This window comes from Megascapheus bottae, unplaced genomic scaffold (assembly GCF_031878675.1).
Source record: "Megascapheus bottae isolate mThoBot1 unplaced genomic scaffold, mThoBot2.hap1 H_1, whole genome shotgun sequence".
NCBI classification, from domain to species: domain Eukaryota; kingdom Metazoa; phylum Chordata; class Mammalia; order Rodentia; family Geomyidae; genus Megascapheus; species Megascapheus bottae.
Window position 1 is genome coordinate 700,680 of NW_028327858.1, and position 25,175 is coordinate 725,854.

At 42.2% G+C, this 25,175-nt stretch overlaps 1 protein-coding gene across 1 annotated transcript in view; it reads left to right on the forward strand.

Moving 5' to 3' along the window:
* The window catches only part of LOC150038961 (protein-cysteine N-palmitoyltransferase HHAT-like), a 218,600-nt gene that overhangs the window by 191,233 nt on the left and 2,192 nt on the right, over positions 1-25,175 (forward strand). The window lies entirely within an intron of this gene.

Genomic DNA, 25,175 nt, shown 5'->3' on the forward strand with positions numbered 1-25,175 from the left:
TACAGTATTGATATATCCCTTGATTTATCTAGAAAAGCAAATAAATAAAACTAGTCATTATTTATGAAGATGGAGACATAGCTGATATCTACAATGTTCTGAAACCTACCTCTCATGTAGAGAGTGAATCATTCATTCATATTTTGTTAGACATAGTTGTGACCATGCCACTGAAGTTGGAGAGGCATGGATCAAGGAGGATCAAGATTTAGCACTGGAAAGTGAATTACTTTTGTTTTTATGTTAGCCACCTGCCTACAGAATGGCGTTTATGTTGCCTCTCATTAACTCCATTATTTTTTCCACCAGACAGTTTTGTTGGAAGAGGAAACATCTTATTCAATTTAATAGACAGAATTTAAATACAGCAGAGCTAATTGCAGAAGCATCTGGTAATGCTACACAGATGAACCAATGTTGTTTAGGGCTGGTGGAGAAAATGATGCATTCATGTGGCAGAAATTGAAAGTGGATCCTTCTGGAAGATTTTATGCCATGCAGATTTATTTTCATGGTTCTAGGATGAAAACCAGACATATTTACAGAATTATTTGCGAATGTGGGTGCCTTCAAGTCCATCTTCTTCCTATCTTAAGACACTTGCTTTGGTGTACTATGCAGGAACCATAGAATTGTGGTCAGATGCAAGAAGACTTTTGAGGAGATATCCTAGCCTCACAATCCTCCCATTTGAAAAAGGGAATGCTGAAATGTAGGGAAGAAAATTAATTATAACCAACCAGATCTAGAGATGAATCTTCTTTTTTTATTAAAATCTACTTTATTGTCATTATAGAGGTGATCTATAGAGGGGTTACCGTTACATAAGTCAGGGAATGAGTACATTTCTTTTTGAACCATGTCACCCTTTCCCCCACTCTCTCCCAGTTTTTCCCTCCCATCCCCACCTGCAAGTTTCATAGTTCATTTTCAACACAGTGTCTAGTGACTACCACTACTGCATTTATTCACCCTTAGTCCCACCTTTTTGTGTTCTTCCTTATCCTCCCAAAAAACAGATAAACTAACAAAGCAGAAGGAAAAGACAACAAAAACCAGCAACAATAGCAAAAAAAAAAAACCCAACAACTTGTTTCCATTTTTTGGAGCTTATTTCTGACTCTGTGCTCAGTGTTTTCTTCAAGTACTCAGTACTTCCCATATGCTTTTCTTGTGTGTTATACATTGAAACATCAGTGCATAATAAGGCCATTAACTACACGTTCACTCATTTCTTAAACATATAGCCATGGAAAACATTTTGCTAGAAGCACTTGGTAAGACATGGAGCGCTCTTCAGCAAACCTTCAGAAGGTGATGTGCCTTTGTTACTTGAACGTTCCCTTGTTGCTTTTAGCCATGACATTCAGCAAGGTCCTCCACAGGCAAAACTCCTTCAGCTTTTACTCCTTGCATTTGCCTGGACCTTTGCTCATGTAAGTGAATTCAGTCTTCGCCAAAGTCTTTAAAAGACTAGTGAAAATGTCCATGTTAGCCAGGCACTGGCGGCTCATGCCTATAATCCTAGCTATTCATGAGGCTGAGATCTGAGGATCACGGACCAGGCAGAAAAGTCCCTGTGACACTCTTCTTTTTTTTCATAGATTTTTATTGTAATTAATAGAAGGGAGGTTACATTATATTCACCAGATAGAAGGTACATTACTTCACACATATTGATACCCTTTCTCATGTCATGGTCCCCATTTCCCTCCCTGCTTCCCCCACTCATCTTGATTTCCCCCCTTCCCTATCCTATTTCAAATACCCAATTAAGCATATATAAAATATATCAGATAACATGGTGAAATATTGTAATAATATGAGATAACCAAGGGACAGCAAAAGAGATGAGAAATAACACAGTACATTAAGGACAACAATCACTCATTATATGGCTTTTGTTTCTATATCCTGTAAATGTCCTTATATTTAGCATCGTACTATATGGCCTTATGTATCTAGATTTTGTTCTATTGTAAATCTCTGCTAGGAGAGTCCATGGTTTCTACTGATTATGAAAAATGAGGGAAACCATTGAGCCTATGTTCCTTTGAGTCTGGCTTACTTCACTTAATATGATTTTTTCCAAGTCTTTCCATTTCCTTACAAATGGGGTGATGTCATTCATTCTGACAGCAACATAGAATTCCACTGTGTATAAATAACACATCTTGTTGATCCACTCCTGAACTGAGGGGCATCTAGGTTGGTTCCATATCTTTGCTATGGTAAATAGGGCTGCAATGAACATTGTTGTGCTAGTGGATTTAGTATGTCCTTGTTTCTGGACAATTGGGTAAATGTCAAGTAGTGGAATTGCTGGGTCATAGGGGAGTTCTATATTTAGTCTTTTGAGGAATTGCCATAATGCTTCCTATAGTGGTTGAATGAGTTTGCACTCCCACCAGCAGTGTAGTAGTGATCCCTCTTGGCCACATCCCCTCCAGCATCTGTTGTTATTAGTATTCTTGATCCTGGCCATTCTGACTGAAGTGAGGTGGAATCTTAGAATTGTTTTGATTTGTATTTCTTTTATGACCAGAGATGTTGAGCATTTCTTCATGTGTCTATAGGCCATTTTTATTTCTTCTTCAGAGAAGACTCTCTTTAAGTCTTTGGCCCATCTTTTAATGGGATTGTTGTTTCTTTGGAGATTGGTTTTGGAGTGATTCGATTTTTTGAGCTGTTGATATATTTTAGATATGAGGCCTTTGTCCATTGTATGGATAGTGAAGATCTTCTCCCACTCTGTAGGCTTTCTAGTTAATTTGCTAGCTATGTCCTTTGCCCTACAGAAGCTGTGCAGTTTAATGCAGCTGTGACACTCTTCTTATATCAAGTAACCACCGGAGAACGGGAAATAGCACTGTGGCACTAAGTGTTAGAGTTCTAGTCTTGAGCAGAAAGAGCTCACAGAAAGTGCCTAGACTAAGTCTTCTAACCGACCATAAAAATAAAAGACAAACCTATCTTATAGACAAGGAATAAAAAATTCAAAAGGTTAGTGTATTGACATTCACCTGACTTAGCAGGTAAGATATGCATCTTGTCATACCTGGCTCCTTCCCAGACTGTCTTCATTATCATGGAGACACTACCATTTGTCACTGTTCTTTTAAAAGTCAGTTTTACCTAGGTATGATTTACAATAAGCAATGCAGTGCATGCTACTATCCAGAGAGACATTAGGCTCATACTCCAGCTCTAGGCTTTCATTCTCAGTTCAACCCTGAAGACCTTGGTGGCTGTGTGGATTTGGGTCTGATTTGCCTAACTCAGGGTTACTCTGGGACTTGGCTCTGACTGAAAGGTTGATTAGTGGCTCAGCCTTTCTTTTCTTGTTGCTTGGTCTGGGCTTGAACTCAGGCTCTGGGCACTGTCCTTGGGCTTTCTTAATGCTATAGCTCTGCCAGTTGAGCCACAGCACCTGTTCCAGCTTTTTCTATGTATGTGGTACTGAGGAATCAAACCCTGGTCGTCATGTATGCTAGGCAAGCACTTTACCACTAGGCCAACTCCTGGCCTTGAAGCTCGTCTAGTTTCTGCCTGACCAGGTAGAAGTGTGACCAGGTAGAAGTGTGACCATGTGTATTTCATGCACCAAGAGCCTTGCCACCCCTTGCTCTCTTCTGGTGTTCTCCTTGCTCTCTGGGATAGAAGGACCCATCTTTATGGATTGCTCTAGTCAGAAAGACAAGATTTATATCCAAGTTTTAGTTATCATATTACTCTCCCCTACAATTACACCAGTTGATACCTATTCTCTTCTATACGTAGAAGAAGAGGAAAATTATTCCTATTCCTCACCAAATTTTGACCACTCCACAATTTCTTGATTCATTTTTTGTTGATTGCTCAGGTATTGTGTGTGTGTGTGTGTGTGTGTGTGTGTGTGTGTGTTTTAAGTAAAAGGAGAGAGAAGGGTGCTCTCATAATAGAGCCAGAAGTATTGACTTTTATGTTGTAGTGACAATTGGCAATTGCCAGAAACATATGAAGAATGACTATTGATGTTTCAGTTTTCATAAAAAGAACTATACTGCTGTCAGAAAGAATGACATCGACCCATTTGTAAGGAAATGGAAAGACTTAGAAAAAAAATCATATTAAGTGAAGGGGCCTAGAGTTTGGCCTAGTGATAGAATGCTTGCCTAGCATGCACAAAGACCCAGGTTTGACTCCTGGTGTAACACATACATAGAAAAGGCTAGAAGTGGTGCTGTAGCTCAAATGGTAGAGCTCTAACCTTGAGGAAAGCCCAAGGACAGTGTTCAGGCCCTGAGTCCAAGCCCCAGGCCTGGCAAAAAAAAGAAAAGAAAAAAATCATATTAAGTGAAGTAAGCCAGACTCAAAAGAACATAGGCTCAATGGTTTCCCTCATTTGTCATAATCAGTAGAAACCCTGGGCTCTCCTAGGAGAGATTTACAATAGAGCAAAACCTAGATACATAAGGCCATACAGTATGACGCTAAATGAAAGGACCTCCAGGATATAGAAACAAAAGCCATATAATGAGTAATTGTTGTTCTTAATATACTATGTTATCTCTCATCTCTTTTGCTATCCCTTGGTTATCTCATATTGTTACAGTATTTTACCTTGTTATCTGATATATTGTATATATGTTTGTTTGGTTATTTGAAATTGGATAGGGAAGGGGGGAAAACAAGATGAAGGGCAGGGGTAAGGGGAGGGAAATGGGGACCAAAACATGAGAAAGGGTGTCAATGTTTGTGAAGTAATGTACCTTCTATCTGGTGAATATAATGTAACCCTTCTATTAATTACAATAAAAATATATGAAAAAAAAGAACTCAGACTTAGCAGCCAGACTTTAAGGTCTTTTTGTACAACTCCCAAGAATATAAGGAACTATCCACGTTAGTATACTAAAAAAGAAAAAAACTTGTAACTTTCCTGGCCTGAGCCTCTTACACCAGCAGGTTGAGCTTACTTTTCTCAATTACTGAAGGAAAAACCTGTATGTTCCTACTATGATGTGCTCCATCCTGAGCCAGGGGCCAGTGGCTCACCCCTGTAATCCTAACTACTCAGGAGGCTGATATCTGAGCATCGAGGTTCAAAGCCAGCCAGCCCAGGCATGAAAGTCCATGAGACTCCTATCTCCAATTAACCACCAGAAAATCGAAAGTGGCAGTTTGGCTCAAGGAGTAGAGCTCTAGCCTTGAGCTGAAGAGCTCAAGCACAGTGCCCAGGTGAGAGTTCAAGACCCATGACTAACAAAAAAAGTGTTCCATCCTAATCTTTGTAGGGCTAATTAAGAGTCTATGACATATCTTTGAGCTCTAGGGTTAGAAGTCAAGGCAGAGGACCATACAATAAGAAGCCATTCAATCTTTTTTCCTTTTTCTAGTGAAAATAGTATCTCCTGGAAAATAAAAAAAATGTATTTCTCTCAAGTACTTGTGTGGCCATAATAAAGAAAATTTGAAAACAAAACAAAAGAAAAAATATCTATAAATCTTATAACCCAGAAATAATGACCTAACATTTTCTCTTTGTTTGTAGTTCTTTGTTTTGCTTACAAATTTACTATAACCATGGAGTATAAAAGTGAGCATGAACCCAAACTACATATTTCATATGTATATTTAAAATAACTTTGGGAAGCTTAATTACTAGCTGCAATATGTGTACATCTATAGTTTTTCATTGTTCTAAAACAAAAATCTTGCATATTTCATTTATCCCAGTTTTTAGTAAAATAATATATTCCCTCCCCTCAAAAAAATGGACAAACAATGGGAGATTTTTTTCCCCTTTAGTTTTCTAAAGTTACTATAGCAAAGCACCACAAATGGAATAACTTAGCAACCAGGATTTATTTTCACCTGGTTCTGGACGTCCACAATCAAAGCATCAGCAAGGCTTGCTGTCTTTGAGACTCAAGGTGGGATTATTCTTCCCCCTTCCCAACACTGATAGTAGCTGTCAATCTTTGGTGGTCCTTAGCTTATAGAACTTCAATCTTTGCTCAACTGTTACATGATATTCAGTCCATCTGTCTGTCTGTCTCTGTCTGCCTGTCTCTGTTTTCCCGGTCTCACTGGATTTAGAATCTATCCCTATCGAGTCATCTTAACTTCCAGGTAAGGTTACAATTTTATTTTTATTATAGGGGACAAATTTCAACACGTAACACTTTCATTTCCTGTCCTGTTCCCATGCCAAAGGGGAGATTTTCTTCTTTTCTCTTCAGGCAGATCATGTACTTAACCAACAGAGATGACTCAGAAATTCGTGGCATGTTCTGAGGATGTCACCTTGTGCAGTGTCATCATCACCTTCCTGGATTCTTTTATCACCCTTCTACTCCCACTTTGCTCCCTTACCCCACTGTGTATCTCTGATGAATAAGAATTGGAGCCCCACTAGAGCTGGCAGTCTCTCTTTGGTTTTCTAGTGAACACAAAGCTGAGGATAAATGTGCAACTATGGTAGGGAAAATTTTTTCTTCCTAAATTTCCACATTTGAATTCAGGAACAATTATTGAACATCTGTTATGTATAGGCACTGGGCCACCTTTAAACATATCATTTATTTTAAATGATATGCAACCTTTCCTGAGGAGGATACAGTTTTATTGTATGACTTACACAGTAGTAAATTTCCTCATGGCTGCTAAAGGTAGAAAAATTGTCATCACGAGTCTGGCTCTATTTTTTTCTGTCTGTCTATGTTGGTGTGTGTGTGTGTGTGTGTGTGTGTGTGTGTGTGTGTGTGTGTGTGCGTTCACTTACCTGCACCAGCACTGGGGTTTGAACTCAAGGCCTTGTTTTTTTTTTTTTCTCTCAAAGTTGGAGCTTTCCCACTTGAGCTACACCTTCACTTTTGGCTTTTTGATGGTTCACTGGAAATAAGAGTCCCACGGAATTCGAGGCTTTAAACCACAATGCTGAGATCTCAGCCTCCTGAGTAATTAGGATACGGGCATGAGCTACCAAGACATGCCTCTGGCTTTGTTTTGGGATGATTGAGTGAAGACAGTGTTCAAGTCCTAGCCTTCTTTCCTTCCCAGTATCCCAGCTCAGGGCAGGTCAACAAGAAAGGAGATTTGCTTCTTCCCTGACGCCTGCAGGAAACTCAAACCATGCAAACTCAGCTTCTACTCATTCTGGCCCTATCTCAACCATGGTAGCAACCAAAGCAATTTACTCCTCCCTTTGCTTAAGCTGTTTTGTAATGCTTGGGTGTCCGCTTCCCCAAGAAAGCCTTACTATGTGTGACCATTTTTTTCATGGTCTTTGGTACATAGAATCTCAGTGACACAAGTCTTATTGTGGTATTTGAACTGATTTTTGCAACACAAATAAAAAATAGCAAGGGCTTTGCTCTGAAGGAGAATTGAAGAAGCTATGCGTTTGTTATTCAGGCCCTTTCTCTCCAGTGTACTTGGTGGGGTTGATGGTGAGGAGAAAGTTCCCTCTATCTTGCAGCATTTGTCTCTCTCCTTCTGCTGTTGCACTGCTCTGGATTCATCAATCACTAGTTAAGGTCTTAAATCTTGCTCTCAGTATCCAGTCTGCTGATTCAGTACTATTTGATTGTTATCCAAGACCCTGAGTCTATATATACTTAGTGAAAGCTGATTGATTATGCATAAAAGCACATGCATTTATAGCAGTTATTTTTTCCCCAAGTAAGGATTTATTTATTCTTCAGAGACTTTAGTGACTATGTGTATTGCATGTGTGTTAATACGTAATGCAAGAATGATTTGAAAATTGCACAATGATCTGAGTGTGCATTATGCAAAATGCAAAAATGGGCTGTATTAGGAATATTCAAGTTATCATGCCTGCCTGCAGAAATGTTCAGGGAATTTGTGGTTCAGTTCAAGTGACACTAAGATCAAGCCTTTAAAAAAAACAGGCCATTCTCAGCATAATGGTTTTATAATTTTCAGAATAAGACATGAAGCCCCATTGGATTTTGTGTTAAGTAACTCAATTGATATATATATATATATATATATATATATATATATGAAAACAGCTTTCTATAATTTAAATCCTTGGAATCAGCTCAACTGTATAATATCGGCTTCAGCAAATACATGAGGAGGGTAGAGGGATAAATATAATATAACATAATTTGACTATATATTTTACTCTAATATCTAATACTTGGACATTATCCTCAGACATGTGTCTGGCTTCAGATAGAATTTGGACTCTTGTTCTTCTGAATCTTTAGTGACCTCCCATTTCCCTCCTATGTCTATATGAGCACAGGGTTATAGATTGGGCATTGAAATCTAGATTGTTAAGCATAGGTCATTGCAAAGGGATTCATAAAATAAATCACTGCTCTAAGTCAGCTAAATTAGCTAGAGTTAAGCATTACAGGTGCTTCACACCTGTAATCCTAGCACTCAAAGGACCCAATCAGGAAGATCTTAAGTTTACCACCAGCCAGAACTACCTGGTGAGCCTCTCACTCGGAATCCCATGAGCTAGGAATGTAATTTAGTGGTGGAACAGCTGTCTAGTATGTTCAATTCCTGGGTTCAATCCCTAGCCCTGGCAGAAAAGGAAAGGAGAAGAGAAAAGAGAGGGACAGGGGACAGGAGAGGATCTGAGGAATGCCTACTCTACATTTAATGTTAAACCTGGCAAGAGCCACATGTGGAGTGGAGATAAGAAAGACTTTGTCGGCTGAGCGCCAGTGACTCATACCTGTAACCCTAGCTACTCGGGGGGCCAAGATCTGAAGTTTGTGGTTCAAAGCCAACCCAGGCAGAAAAGTCTGTGAGACTCTTTTTGGCAGCTTACCACCAAAAAGCCAGAAGTAGGGGTAGGATTCAAGTGGTAGAGCACTAGCCTTGAGAAAAATGTGCTCAAGAACAGTGCTCAGGCCCTAAGTTCAAGCTTGGCGCCTGGTACAAAAGCATGACCTTGCCCTGTCATGTGTGATACCAATCAGTGACTTAGGAGTTCTGTGAGCAGAAGATTAAAGGAGTGAACACGGGTATCTAAGTTGTACAGTTTTGCTAGAGTTTCCCCCTTGCCTCCCTGCTTAAACAGGCAATGAGACAGTCCATTTCGCTTATATGACATAATGCTGAGGACTGGACACTTGGACTCTCCCGAAACACCTCAAGTGTGTTGGGAGTTGGTTTTGTCACTAGTTCTTTTCTTTTTTAACTTAGGCAGCCTATTGAATGGATAGATGGCTCTAATTCTTATAATGATTTTGTAATGTAGGGCTGATAATCTGGATTTTGAAGTCAAGAAAACAAGATTCTCTGAGATGTTAATGTCCAGAATTAATAAGCATCAGAGCCCCTAACCCCAAGGGCAGAACCTTTTTCATTGTAAGGAATTATGATATCTGGGTTCAGAACTAGTCATAATCATGGAGAGAGAGGTGATTATTCCTTTCTTCTTTGTGGTTCCTCATTCTAGAGGCTCTGATGAATTAGAAGATATTTTCAAAGTTTTAAGGGTTTCATAAAAGAATTGAGCCACCAGTGAATTTGGGGGTTTAACAGAAAGGAGTATAGCCTGATTTTTCTGTCTTTCTTCCTTTAAAAGGGCAAGCAGCAAAGGGCCTTTAATTCGTAGCTTTGGAAGTTAGCCAAGTATAAACACATTTAAGAGGCTTCAGATATAACTCAAAATATCCTAATCAGAACATTTGGAAGCTCTTGGATAGAAGGCATTTTAAAACTCTTTCTAGACCAGCTGAATATCTTTGCATAGTTATTAATTTAGACAAGATAAGCCTTTGAACACGTTTCTCCTTACAAGTGATGGAGCAGGATGAGAATGAGCTAGAAGTATCCAGTAAGCCCATAATTTATTAGCATATGTACTTTATGGCAAATATGTTCTTTGCTTTCCTAATTTGTCCAAGTGGACTTAATATCATTTTATACATTTTTACATTAGAAATTCAGAAAGAAAAAGAACAAAATCATCACCCACATGAGATTTTACTGACTAAATGTATTGGAAGTCTGGATGGGAGTTATACAGTTCTTTATTTTCTCCTCTGATCAGTCTCTGGTCTATACTTGGGCATTAAAAGATACATCCATGGAGATCTAGTCTAGAAAAATAGAGTCAGATAGTAAGTATTTCGAGCAAAAAGAATTTAATACAGGGAGATGTATGACTTTTAGAAAGAAGGCTGAAAGACCAAAAAGGCGATACTAAGGCAACCCAGATTCTAAGGTAGAAAAGACTGACTCCCAAGGGTGATAGGACAGATGAAATGCCTAGACTCTTGGAGCTTGAAGGTAAGGCAAATCCCTTACAACACTGAGAGGTGCTTCATAGCTTGTGCTCCACCATGGACAAGGATGAACTGAAGAGTCAGTCCTCAGACTCTAAGGAAGAGAATACTGCCGCTCAGAATGTTAAGAGAACCTGGAGCCTGGGGCCACTGCTGTTTTCTGGTACTAAAGGGATTGTGACAAGGAGTTGTATTAGGAAGAGAGTCTGCTCTTCTCTCTCGATTCTCCTTTATTCCAACAAGCATAGCTCAGAATTGAGTAGAAACCAAAGGAGTGTCAGGGCCAGAACCATCCTTTGAGGTACAGAGATACCTTAGACCTCCATGTCAATATAATAAGTACCTGATGTTGTCCCTGTTGGTCTCTAGCTTAACAGTAAGGAAAACTCACTGAAGCTATGATGGGAGGCCTGTACCCGTTGGAGATACGACCCTTAGAGAACCAAATACGGTATGGCTGGGCTGAGTTAGCATCATCCCTGCTGTCATCCATCAGGATTGACTCTTTACTTTTTCTTCAGGTACTCATGGATGCTTTATCCCGCATAACCCTTAATGGAAAGAAGCTTACTATCCACCAGACAATGAACAGATAAATACATTACGAGGAAGACATAGATGTCAAGAGCTAGGGAAGTAATTGGAAGAGATGCTAGATATACATCAGTGACTTTCTCATTGACCTTCCCATGAGGGAAGCCTAGGAAGAAAAGCCTTGCCCATCCCACTAATCATGGATATGGTGGGTGGATGAGATGGATATGTGCAAGAGAAGAGCGAGGGAAGACAAGGGAGAAAGGAAGAAAAGGAAAGAAAGGAAGGAGGCGGGGAAGAAAAGAGAGATAGACCGAAAGGTAGGCGACAAAGTAACTCTTGTTTTAGTTCTTCAGCCTAAGGGTCCTATAGAGTGAAAATACAGTAATGATTGAATCCTTGTGGACCTTTTTACAGAAATCACAGTGACAGAGTCTGATTTCTTACTTAATGACTCAGAAGCAGTACAAATCTTGAGCTGTGTCTAGAGCACTTAGGTTTCTGACCATCATCACCAACTCCTAAGCAGATGAGGGCCTGTCCTGTTGTGGTAACTGCCATCTGACTCGGTGTTTTAGCCTCCGTCTTCAGAGGACAGAAGACTGCCAAACAACCTTCAAGGCTGAACATAGCACGATCTCCACACCTATAAATCTCTAAAGACACGGTACCAAACTGGTAGGAAAAAAATGGGACAGGGATATAAACATACAGTGGCTTCCTTTATTTGCTCAGATGGTGTCAGGATAATAAACTTGTATTTTCCAGAGAGAGAGAGAGAGGTTTGAAATACCTCTTAAAAAGTGACCCAGCAATTCCATTCCTAGGATTTAAATTCAGACCAAATTGGCACATGTAAAATGAAGTATATCCAAGGATACTCACTGTAGTATTGTTCATTATAGCGAAGAGTTGAAAGGACCAGAAAGGTCTGGCAGAAGCTACAGGTGAATATATTATGGTACATGCAATCAGTGAAATTTTTCTCAGCTAACAGGAACCACAAAGGTAGAGCTATAGGAACCTTTATGGAACAGTTGCCAAGCCAAAGAAACTTGAAATAGGAGCACATTCAAACCAAGATATATTTCCGAATGAAAAGTTCTGTTTCTGTATGTGTAGAATCCGTGGGAGGATAAGCAAGAAGTGGGGAACTGTAGGAGTTTGGAGAAAGAAATTAGATATGCAGGAAGATTTACCTTTCCCCGCCCATTCTTTGGTATTTCTGAATTTTATATTGTAATTTATCTGGTCAAAAAGCAGATCAAAAGTGAGGAGGAGAAATTCCTATCTGATGGACTAGAGCTGGCAGGCATATTTTCCTGTTGAGCAAGGTTTACTCAGAGGATGGAAACTGCTAGAAAGTGTATCTTCAGAACAGAACCCCCAGGCTTGTATCTCTAAGTACCCTTTCCTACATTTTCTTAAGTGTTCCCGCGCTGGAGCTAAGTTTTTGATGCTCTGGGAACTGCACAATTACCTGGGTTTGATATGCTTGCTGCCTGCTTCTTCCAGCCCATAGAGGGAAGAGGCCAGGCTTTTTCCATATAATAGTAGTTCACTAAGTATTGAATGATAAAACTCACAAAAATGAATCTCAGGTCAAATTCTTTCCAGCCAGATGGTGGGGATGGAGGCCATATCTTCCTAACAGGGTACCTAGGACCTTAGAAGAGAGATGCCCCCACCTAGGTCAGCATTCTAACCATGGGGTCAGTCTATAGATGCAGCAGGTGGGAGGGCTTGGGCAGCCTGATATGAGTCCCTCTTGAGCCATCACTTCAAGCTCCAGGTGCTGGGATCCCATTACAGACCAGATGCAGTTGGCCAGTAGATGCATGCATCTGAAGAGTCTAGCTGCAGGCCCACAGAGCTTACCCTTGCAGGCACTGGGTGTTACTTGAGAGGACTCAAGAAACACACAGAGCTGGTTCCACGCCCTGAGGTGACCCACAACCAAGAGAGCATCTGGAAAGCCTATGAAGAATCCATTGTGTAAACATTGTGCTGTGAGGTCACAAACATGGTCAGCCAGAAGCTGCAGCAGTTGAGACCCCCTTCCCTGGAGGCCAACAATTAACTCCAGGCTACAGTCTGCCAGCAAGTGTGTAAAGAGCTGGGAAAAAGACTCCGGAGATCTTAGCTTCCTTCCATGGCTGCTGCTTATAGACACATGGCAGGCGCCAACGCCATGTTACTCTCTGAACATTTTCTGGCCTTCTCCACCTTGTGGGCTCCAGATATTTTATACTGAACAGAGGGTGAAGACAAGCTGTGGGATTCTTCCAGATCGGCCACTGTTTGGCCCGGTGGAGGCTTTGAGAAGAAGTGGAAATCCAGGTTGCCCACATAGACAGGGCTTCCAGAAGGGCTCCTTGGTGGTGGTAGGAGGGCAAGGGAGACACAAATCCCAGCTAGGAGGGAGCATCCAGTAGTACTTGCCTGCTGTCCCCAGCAGACCTCTCCCCCACCATCAGGGCCATCAACATAGAGGGGAGCTGAGGGGAACACAGTGTTCCTTCAGAGTGAGATCTTTTGAGCACAATCATGTCTTTTTCTGTCACCCGGGGTTAGGGGAAAAAAGAAGTGTGTGAGTCATTGTGTACGTCAGGTAACTCTCCTCCTAAGTACTTCCTAAAACTTGGCTCTATCTTCTGATGAAGCCACAGCTGGCTGGAACATTGCCTTCCATTCCGTGAGACAAGACTCCTCTCCTGCCTGCATCTGGCCAAGTGGTCCTTTAGTCTGTGTCTTGGCCTTTGTGTTCATTTCCCTGGGGAGAAGAAGACTTGAATCTTACAGGACTCTGATCTCCCAGAATCAAGACAGATCTTGGAAGGGGCTTCTGGCACCACTTCCCTTGGAGGCAGACACCTTCTAGAGCTGCCTACCTCGCAGAGAGGGGCCCTGCCCTGCCTGAAAGCTACATGCCAATAAGCCATGATGCCCCCATCAAAGTATTCTAAATGTCACAAATTGCCTTTGGTAGCAGCCAACTGTCGTAACTTCTCCCTGTCAGCCCTAATTCTGTTTTCTGGAGTGACGAGAAATACATCTAACTTCCTTTCCTTGTGACTTCTTTGTCTTTCTCTAGGCTAATGGTGGCTTATTGCATGCCTACATGACAGAGGTGCTGGTAGAGGCATGGGTGGGACAGTGTTGCTTATTAATCATAGATCTGGAATTAGTCGAGTCTAGAATCATATGCCTGTGCTGTTTGAACTGGACACTTTGTGCTATTTGAATTAGACCCTTTTCTCATGTTGCCTGAGATGATAACACAGGGTGGTCTCACAGAGCTCCATGGAGAAATGGATTACTCTGGGGAAAATTAGAGTCTCTGGTCTCCAGGGTATGTGGTTTTGATAGAAGATTCCATTGGGGTCTTTCCCCCTCCACTTGACAGTGTCATTAGAGCCTTTTCCTTCTTTCTGGACAGCTCTGACGTGCCACATCTTATTTTTCTCTTCCCCTGCCCCCATCTCTCTCTCTGTCTCTCTCTCTGTCTCCCTCCCGCCCCCGCCCTGCTCACTCTCACTCTCCCCCAGTCAGTCTCTTAATGCCAGGGTCCCTTTTGTGATTTGTGCTCCTGAAGGATGACGAGGGGCTGGGGGAGAGCCATGCAGTTTTGCCACCATGGTATTCCTGAAGCCTGCTCACTCTTCTCGTCTCTGCTCCCACCTCCTTCCTGATTGTAGCACCTAGGAGATGAGATGCCTTTTCCCAGCATTCTCTGTAAACGCCGGACCCACAGTTTCCTGAACTGATCTCTGCTTCTGGTCGCATTGGTCTGTCCAGTTCCTTTAGAGGAAAGCACAGGACAGTACGATTGAGAGCAATCCGCTGGCTTTCATATACCACAAGAGAAACTTCTGCCAGCAGCTGCAACCCAGGCACAGCCAGCCTGCCCAGGAGCAGGGGAGGGGTGCGGTGGAAATACGTACCCAGCCCAACCCTACTCCTGATACAAAACAGTGGCTGCTGGAACGTGGCACCTAGGCTCGACCTCATGCCACAGCACCTCCAGCTTTTCAAACCAATCATGTTCCTCAGTGCGTTGATGAGCAAAATAGACTTTTGCAGAGACAATAAAGTTAGAGCAGTGAGGGAAGAACAAAGCCCTCTTTGACAGCAGGCAGGAACATTTTCTTCCTCATCTCAGCGGTGGCTGGCATTCCAGCCCACCATGGCTTCTAAGAGGTCTGGGAGGAGCGGCGTCTGCTGCTGTCGCCACTGCTGGAAACTTGGCTTTGTCATTCTGTTCCTTGCTCTGAAATCCAAGCCAAGTAATTTGAAATCTTTTATCTAACAAGTGCTTTGGGAAAAGAACATGTTAGACGTGTTTGCCGATACCACCTTTGCAGATGGTTGCATGGTGCAGGCAGAGTTCTCTCCCTTTCCAGCTCTTTCTGGAAGGTTCCTTGGTGGTGGTAGGATAAGGGTGGAGTGTGTTCCCTTCTTTGATGATCCTTGGTAAGTCTAGGTGGTCATAGTCAGTACACCGTAGATGCATCTCCCCCATGCATGCTGGCTGACCTGTGTCCACGCTGGCAGCTGACTTTATATTCTGTGGTCTTGAAAATAAAGGCCAGGTGAACTTATAAGGTGTGGTTGGACATTCTGAAGCTAGCCGCCACTGTTATTTTCAGTTCCCTGAGTTAGAGACTGGGCGATATTATAAATGAGTACTCAAAAGTCAACAACTACAGTGTACCAGTGGCTCATACCTGTAATCCTAGCTACTCAGGTTCTGAGCTCTATCTTAGCTACTCAGTAGGCTGAGATCTTAGGATCATGGTTCTAAACCAGCCTGGGAAGATAAATCTGAGAGACTCTTATCTTTCAATTAACCAGCCTAAAGCTGGAGTGGGGCTGTGAATCAAATGATAGAATACCAGTCTTGAATAAAAAAGCTAGGCCAAGAACATGAGGCTTTAAGTTCAAGCCCTAGTACTAATAAAAAAAAAGGTCAACAACTGTATTTGTATTTATTTATTCTCGTCATTGTTTAGTTATGTACCATTTCACCACTTACATCCTGATCCCCCTGATGTGGGAAGAAGGATAGCAATTCCCAGATGCTCAGAGCTGGTTCTATCTCTGGTCCACAGGAGAAATCTCTTCCTACTATCCTGTCCCTCCCATATCCCCCCATTCACAGGAAGCTCAGGTCTTTGAGTTGGCTTCAGGGTCAGAGCACTTCAGCTGTCAAAGAGTTCCTTCACCTCCTTGAGTCTTCTCCTTCCTCCAGCCCTGCACACTTGGAACTTGGATATCTTCGCAACCCTCTTCCATGGGTGGACTTGTTTATTTGTAGCAACCATGTTTTCTTCTTCAGTCTTCATGTTTCCAGGTAACTGTCACCAGATCTATCAGCTACTTCTCCTGTAACATGGGACATAGACCTCTACCATTCTACATTCACATTGCTAGATTTGGAAACAAGTTCAGCTCCCTCTTAGTGTCAGCCCCCACCCTGGCCTATCCCAACTAGCCTTTGAGAATCCCTACCTTTAGCCTCTGTGCTCTCCCGAAGACTTTTATCTCCTGCATATTTGGATCACAGAGCCATGGAGCTGAAGTTCAAGGTATGAGTGAAGTACTTGATGTCCCCCCCGCCTCACCCCACGTCCTCAGTCTCCAGTGGCACATTCTTAGAAGGCCTCAAGTGAATGGGGCCTGTGTGAAAAAAAGTCAAAGCCTCCTGCCTAAATGCACACAGTAGGTACTTATCAGGTTCTTTTCCTGAGATTCTTGGGATCTGTGGTCTCAGTCTCAGTCTAAAACTATTCAATGGAAAATTACAGAAGTAAAACAATACCAACCTTTTTGATTGTGTGCCGTTCTGCGTACAGTGATAAATCTTGTACATTCCCATCCTAACAAAGAAGTGAATCATCCCTTCGTTTAGCATATTCATATGCTACCCCTCTAACACCACCCTGACTTGTGATATGAGATTACTCAAAAGAGATCATCCTCTTTTCAAGGTATCATCAGGGGGTCAGTCAGACCCTAATGTCACATAATAGTGATGACATCGTTCACCTTCTTTCATTTCATCATGCAATCTGTTACATCAACACAAGAAGTACAAGCTCCATGGCTCAAACCTGTAATCCTAGCTGCTCAGGAAGTGGAGATCTGAGCAAGCCAGCCCTGGCAGGAAAGGCCATGAAAATTCATATTGCCAGTTAACCACCCAAAAGCCAGAAGTGAATGTGTGGATCAAGCCCATCAACCTGGAGTAACAGAGTTAAGAGACAGTGCCAAGATGTTGAGCTCTGTTCCCAGAATTGGTATTCCTCCCCACAATAAAAGAAGTAGAATATGAGAAGACTTTACAGAGGCCACACTTACATCTGCTTACATTATGCTGCTATAATTGTTCTATTTTATTATTGGATATTAATTTCTTAAACTGTGCTTAATTTCTAATTCTATTTTATCATATACTTTAGAACACATAGAGTTCAGTATTGGCCTCCACTAGGGATCTTGGGATGTATGCTGTAGGGATTGGGGGGCACTGGACTGATTGATGTGGATGAGAAATGTTCAGAACCATCTGATAAAGAGCCCCAGTACACCATCCTTTTGCTTCAGGAAAGTGGCTTTCTTTAGCTCATTTGCTGGGCAGCATCCACTGTCTTACATAGTATGGTCATGAATTAACGATGAACCACAGTCCTAATTAGACTGCACTGGACACCCAAGAGTTAAGGAAGAGAAACAGCTGGGAAGCATGTTCTGACTGGGCAGCCTCTGACCCCAGTGGCCGGAGTTAGAGCAGTGGTACCCATGGCAGGTGCCAGTTTTGTGGGAAAGCAGGTGCTCCATGCACTTGACTGTGGAGAGAGAAAGTGTGTGTTTTCCAGAACCACCTTCTGCTTGTGCTGTCAGAATAAGAAAAAATGGCCCTGCCTGGCTTGTTCCTCCCACTCCCACAATTTTACATGAAATGATTTTGGTTTATGGCAGTGAGTGCATGGGTAAGCATCTGCCTGCAGGCGCGTACCGGGAGTTGGGGAAGGATGAGAAATACGGCAGAGGTGGGCTTCATCAGGATGTGAAATTGACTGTGAACAATGTGATTTATTAAAGATTGCTGTTGGTGCTAGTTTAGTTGTGCACACAACACCTAGCCAGAAGATGTTTCTGTAGAAGGCAGAAGGCTTCCTGGGAGGCTCGTTGGGTGGCTGAGGTCAGATAATGGTGGTTTTTGACAGTTTTAATAATGGGTCATCCAGGCACTGGGATTCTGCTCTTCAGTGCGATACCCATGGTCTAAATTGGGCACTGATCAAGACAAAGGCTGTAAGCCTTCTCACAACACATCCTGTGTGACCTTTCTCTGTCTTTACAAACACAGAGGCATAGATGGAGCCCAGAAGATAGGGGATCAAGTGGCTGAGATCAGGAAGCACAAACCTGTTACAGATTCCTGCTAGCTACCTTGGGCACCTAGGGTAGGGGGATGGCAGGAAGTATAGAGACCAGGGCTTTAAAGGAAAAGAGACTTGTCTAGGAAGTGGGGACCTGGTTTGAGCTTTTCTGGCACATGGCCTGAATCCTGTTACTGCTGTCTGAGTGTCAGTGGCTAAGTGTTCTTTGGAGTTATACAATCCTGTGACCCTCAGGGAGGCTTGATGATCAATTAGCCACCAAACCTTGGGGAAATGACTTTGGATTTCTGGGCCTTCGTTTCCATACCTGTTGGGAGTAAGAAATGAGACCCACTTGTGGACGCTGGTAGCTCACCCTTGAGTTCCTAGCTACTCAGCAGGATGAGATCTGATGGATCATGATTTGAAGCCAGACAGGACAGAAAAAATATATGAAATTCCATCCCCAAAATAATCTGCATAAAGCAGGGCTGGGGGCATGGCAGAGCTGTGAGTAAGCAATCCAAATACACGTAAGGCCCTGAGTTCAAACTCTCCTCAACTCCTCCCACCCCCATCAAAACACACTTTCTCAATAAAAAAGCAAAACCACCTAAAGCAGCAAGAGTCAGGTCAGTTCTTACTTTTGTCTTCATCATCATGTCTTTGGAAGCGGTTCCTCAGTTTCTAGACTTAGAAACCCAGACAGATTTGCTCTCCTTACATGCCTCTTCTTGGATAAAGTTGACATTCCTCTGCTTGGAAAAAACTCCTTCTCTATGGCTTTATTTAAGTGGAGGATTTGAATTTAGCCTTGGAGGAAAGGCTGTAGGCTCTGGACCATTTGATAAATGGCTCCACAATATCTCCTGGCTACAACTGCTGGAATAAATAAGATTTAAATAAAATATGTGACTTTCCCCAGCTCCTATCACATCTGAATGTTGTTAGCCATAAAGTGATGTGAGGAGCCGGTGCTCTAAACAAAGGCAGCAGTTCATGGAGACTTCCAAATTGCTAGTGGCATGATGGCTGTGAACCTGATGTGATGGAGCAAGGGGTGGGGCTGCTGGGTCCTGAGCCAGTACCTGATGACTCAGGTGGATGTGTGAGCTACTTCTTGAAGAAGCATCCTCCAGTGGTCTCAATGTAGAAGAGTACTATACCTTGACCTATGATGGGGTTCATAGGTACATCTGTATCCTCAGCTCAGTCTGGGCGCTGGTGGCTCACACCCATAAGCCTGGCTACTCAGGAGGCTGAGATCTGAGGATCTGGGTTCAAACCCAGCCCAGTCAGGAAAGTCAGTGAGACTCTTATCTCCAATTAACCACAAAAAACTGGAAGCAGCACTGTGGCTCAAAGTGATAAAGTACTATCCATGAGAAAACCCAGGGAAAGCACCCAGGCCCTGAGTTCAAGCACTACAACTGACCAAAAAAAAAAAAAAAGCTCAGGCAAAATACACACATCTCCTGAGTTCAAGCTCTGAAATTGGCACCTGTGTGTGAGTGTGTGCACACGCACACACACACACACACACGCACACACACACACGTAGACTCAGTATTGGAATTAAACCACAGTTGTATAATCTATTATCTGTGTGATCTATGGCAAGCTATTTACCTTCACAATCCTTGATTTTCCTCTTAAAAAAGAGGAGAGCAATTTCTTTCTCCAAGTACAGTGAGAAATAACTGGGACTATGTCATCTTAGTAAATTGCAGAAACTTGGTGCTGGGAGCTGAGAGGCAGGCCAGGAAGAAAGTGTCCTTGCAAAGCTCATCCCTAGACTTGCCAGTCATTGGCTGTGGTAGTCAGTGTTTTAGACGCTGTTAACTGCAGTATATGGCTCTTGAACAAGCCCCATTAGAACTAAGAAGGTGGCCGGTGCCTTGGCAGTGTTGCCTGAGCTGATGGCAGAGTGTGTGTTTGATGTGGATAGTTATACAATTCAGCACCTCAACTCCTCTTGCATGGTAGGGATTGATTTCTTTTTTGGAATAGGAAAAAGCAGCCTTCTCTCTGCCAAGCCTATCTGAATGGTGAATGAAGACAGAGCCCCTCATTAGCCCCCAGTGGAATTCATAATTGGGTACTATGCTTAGCAAATTCCCTTCACCCCGGGAAGGAACAGGGTTAATTATTATTGGGAAAAAAATGGTGTTTTGGTTTTTTTTTTTCTTTGCCATCGTGAGCTTGAGCTCAGGGCCTGAGCACTGTCCTTGGACTTTCTCAAGGCTAGAGCTCTACCACTTAAGCCTCAGCACCACTTTTGGCCTTTTTCTATGTATGTGGTACCAAGGAATAGAACCGAGGCCTTCGTACATGCTAGGCAAGTACTCTACCACTAGGCCAAACTCCCGGCCCCAAAATGGCATTTTCTTGTACCCTTTTCTCGAACACCATGAGCCAGCTGTAGTCTAGGATACTGAAACCTATGGTTGTGAGACTATAATTTGCTAACATCCCATTGTCTCCTTTAACACTTTCATGCCTAGTTTCCTTTTTAAATTTATTTTTAGAGTTGTCTTTAGTACACAAAAGGCCATGCCCATTTATGAGTATCATGCCACATGATCGATCACATCCTCCTGTCATTCTCTTCCACCTGTCCTAACCTCACTCGTCCCCTCAAGTTACCTTGTGCCATTTCCACATATGTACTTTGGATATTAGGACTGTATTCGGTCACTTTCTTTTAGCTCCATCTACCCTCAAACAAAACAGGTTTCAGGTTCCTGCTGCTACTTTTGTTTATTTGTCAGCTGATTGTTCAAAGGAATGACACCCTGGAGATGCACCTTGCATACATCATACTTTTTTTTTTATCAACTTTCTTGAAGATGAATGCATGAATACACTCGAGCATCATTTACAGTTGAATGCATTTTTGCTATGTTTTAATCTTCATCATTCTGGAAGATTTCTAGTAACCTCTTTGCAGTCCATCCTCTCCCCCAGTTCCAAGTAATCACTTGGTATTTACAAATTAATTCACGTGTTCAAAGGAATAATATATGCTATTTTGCCAATGCATTTTGTTTACTCATCATAATTTTTATGGTTCCAAATGATACATAAGATAAAATGCATTTTTAACTGTTTCAAAGTACAGTTGGTGAAATTAAGTATATTCGCATTATTATATAGCTATCAATACCTTTGTTTCTGGAACTTTATCTTCCTGAACTAAAACTTTATAAACTGTCTCTATTTCTCATTATTTTTCTCTGCTGGATCCTAGTAACAACCTAGTTTATTTTCTGACTCTGAATTTGACCACTCTGCCAACTTGATCTAAATGAAACCCTATATTTACTTTTTGGGCCTCTTTTACTTCATTTGATGTGATGTTTTCAGGGTTAGTCTATATTATAAATTCGTGGCTGAATGTATATCATTTTTAAACACTGATAGTCTTTGTATGTACAGACCACATTCTGTTTTCCCATTTATTTGTCCATGAACATGAGGGTCGCTTCCACATTGTGTGAAAAATTCTGGTATAAGCATAATTGTACAAAAATACCTCTTCTAGTTCCTATTTTGAATTCTTTGGGGGTAAGTATGCTGTAATTTGGTGTTTTTGTTGTTGTTATTGGAACCTCCATATTGTTTTTCCCAGTGTTATGCCATTTTACAAGATTCCCTTTGATAAAGTTTTTTTTTTGTTAGAACTATTTCTTGTTCTGTTTATCTCCACTTTGCAGAAAATTATCTTTGATTTCTCCCAACCCTGCCTGATGATAGTCTTTTTCTTTGGTGTCTGAGCCTCTTCATTTTGTGTTCTTTCAGACTAGTTTAATTGCTTAAAGAATTGCTCAGCCATGATAACCTCAAGGAAAATTACACAGCGATTTTTCTCAGCTAGCCCCAGCTCTTTTCCTCTGTACCCTACCTGTTTTTCATTAGCTCTAGTTATTCTACAACTTACCAATAGTCTATTATCAGCCTCATGATGCAACTACCTAGATCTCATTAATTCCATTGATTATCCCACCTACATTGGTCCTCTTAATTGAATCTAGTGTGTAATACGTGCTCTTAGCTATCGCCAGCAGATCATCTGTCCTATTAATTATATTACTCAATCTTTTGCAATGGTGGTCTGACTCACTAGTAACTTGTTTACAATATTGCTAATCTGCCTACCTGTGATTTGTTAAAAGCTTTACTTGTTTAGATCTTGTTAGGTCAAGGAATCAAAGCCCAGAAAGAAGTTACACACATATCCAGGAATCCAGCTTTGAAGGCAAAGGGTATGTTGGAGGCTTCAGCCTTCCTAAAGTGCTCTCTTAAGAAAGATCTTTTGGGACTGGGAATTTGGTCTAGTGGTAGAGTGCTTGCCTAGCATGCACGAAGGCCCAGGTTCGATTCATCGGTACCACATACATAGAAAAAAAAGAAGCCACAACTGGTGGCTAAGGCTCAAGTGGTAGAGCTCTAGCCTTGAGAAAGTCCAAGGACAGTGCTCAGTCCCTGAGATCAAGCCCAGGACTGGCAAAAAATAAATAAATAAAAAGAAAGATCTTTTGGCCAACAGCACACGGTCCGTTGAACTGCAGAAGCCATATAAATGGGACCAGAGGAGTCTATGGCTGATGCCCTGTAGAGGATGGGGGATATGAAAAGAATGGATGTTGGGAAGCTGGGTGAGAGGGAGATCGTGGAGGAAAGGTGATCAGAGAAAGGCTGGTGGGGGGTGAAGAAAGGACTGCAACAGTTGGGAAATTCTCTATCAGGACCAAATCCTTTTTTGCCCTTCCTTGTTAAAGACTGACGAGGATCAAAGTAACCATCTGTTGCCAGCAGGGCAGTCCACCCCCTTTGCATTTCAAGTTTGGGGATCTGTCCTCATCTGAGCTCCTGCCTGAGCCTACCTATGGCCACATTGCATTGCTTAGTAGCTGCCTCAATGAGACCTGCAGTCCAGCAGGAAAAGGCAGTGTTAAGGTGGAGGACAGGATCCGGTACAGCTCAAGTGCTGGTGACATATTGGCTGTGTGGTGAGGATGCATGACATGTCCACTTTCTTTCCCTCACCATCATGCCTCTTCTTCTGGGAGACAGGAAATGTTAAGGCGTCCCACCAGCCATTTGGCTCACAGCAGGATTATTATTTGTGTTGCAAAGGCCAGGGAATATTACATGTGTGATAGAATGTCTGGCCTTATAGTAATCAGCTCTGCTTCTTGTTTTGAAAGCTTACCAAATCTGTGGTAATACTTTATTCACATACATTTAAAAATAAACTTTTGTTTTAGATTTTTGATTGCTTATTATTTCTTACACTGGTCCAGACCTCCAGGAGTCAAGCAGCTCTCCAGTCTCAGCCCTTCCAGGACCTGAGACTACAGGCACATATAACAATGCTCTTTTATAAACAATATGTGGAGAACTCCCACTGTGTAGATGGGGAAAATAAGGTCCTACCAAGATGCATTCAGGATTATAGGAATATCTCATAACTGCCATCTAGCGATCTCTGTAGAAGACATATCTAGTAAGAGTTGGGAGAATTTTCATAGCCTACACTGCACATGTGTATTATGACCCAACTCTGTCTGGGAAGTCTTGGGATTGTTCTTTCTTACAGTTCTATGAGCTAGGCAGGGATGAGTCTTAACAGCATGGGTATCAACTACAGCTATGCCGTGCCCCCTTACCATTTGTCCACGCCTGCTGCTGGCCTGTGTTCTGTGTTTAGCAAACACTCGAGTGTCGCTCCAAAACAGCTGAAATTGTGGAGTACCTCTTGTGACTGTAGCACCACCCCATCCTACCCATCTTGGTTTTCCTAGCACATATGGCTGAGTCATAGCACAGGGATCTGAGGGCCTTCTGGAAGGCTAAAATTCTCTAGAAGCTCAGAGAAAATACCTTGCTGTGCTGGGTTGATAGTGTCACCACCCCAAATTCATTGTGTGGAACCTCAGAATATCTTCATTTGGAAATATAGACTTTTCAGCTGTAACTAGTTAAGTCATTTGAAAGAACATTATTCTGGATCTAGGACCAGTGAGTTGCCCCGTAGAGGAGAGAATCCAGAAAAATGTGGGGAAGATAGCCACAAAAAGATGGAGGCAGTGAATGTGCCACGGCCAAGGGAGAAGCTGGAAAAGACAAGAGCAGATTCTCTCTTAAAGCCTTTGGAGGGAGAGAGGCTCTGCCAACATATGAGTTCAGATTTTTGCACTCCAGAACTGTGAGAGAATACTGTTTCTATTGTGTAAGCCATGTTTTAATTTATTTTGATGGCCACAGATAACATATGCACTAGCAGATATGAAGTGCAGCCACAAGATGGATGGGGAACGAGCATGCCTGGTCTCCTGGCTGCCCTTGCCTCTCTTCCCTGCAGTGCCTTACAGAATTCTTGTAGTGAGGGTAGGGAGCAAGATGAGCCAGGGTGAGTTAGGTTTCTCTGTCACCACTCTGATCACATTTGCTGGCAAAAGACTACTTTATCCCTTGATGCCATGACCACTGCCGCCCCTGGAGAGCTTTCCATACTCAGTCTTCATGTCATTCCACTTGTATATACAAAAGCACTAGTAAGTGAGATGCTGTAGCCATGGTTTTATATTGAGATTTATTAACTTTCTCAAAGCTACACAGTAAGAATAGTAGAACCAGGATCTGAGCTTGTGTCATTCTCCATTTCTCCTAACTACTATGCTATAGTCTTACCTAGTCATGCTAACAATATTAAGTAATGGCTAGCCCGACAAGAAGAGAGGCTACTAGGGTTTGGAGAGCCCCCCACAAAGACTTCCTACAGTCTTCTTCCTCCTTTTACCTCTGCCTCTGCCTCCTCTCTGCATGAGAGCAATATCCCATCATAACTGTTCCTTGGATGGCCTGGGATATTTGGACTTTAGGAGTTGTCTCTGGAAGAATATCTCTGTCCCTTTAGGTTTGGTGAACTCTTATTTGTCATACATGGTCCAGTTGAAATGCTCTTTGTATACTCAGTTATTCTCCA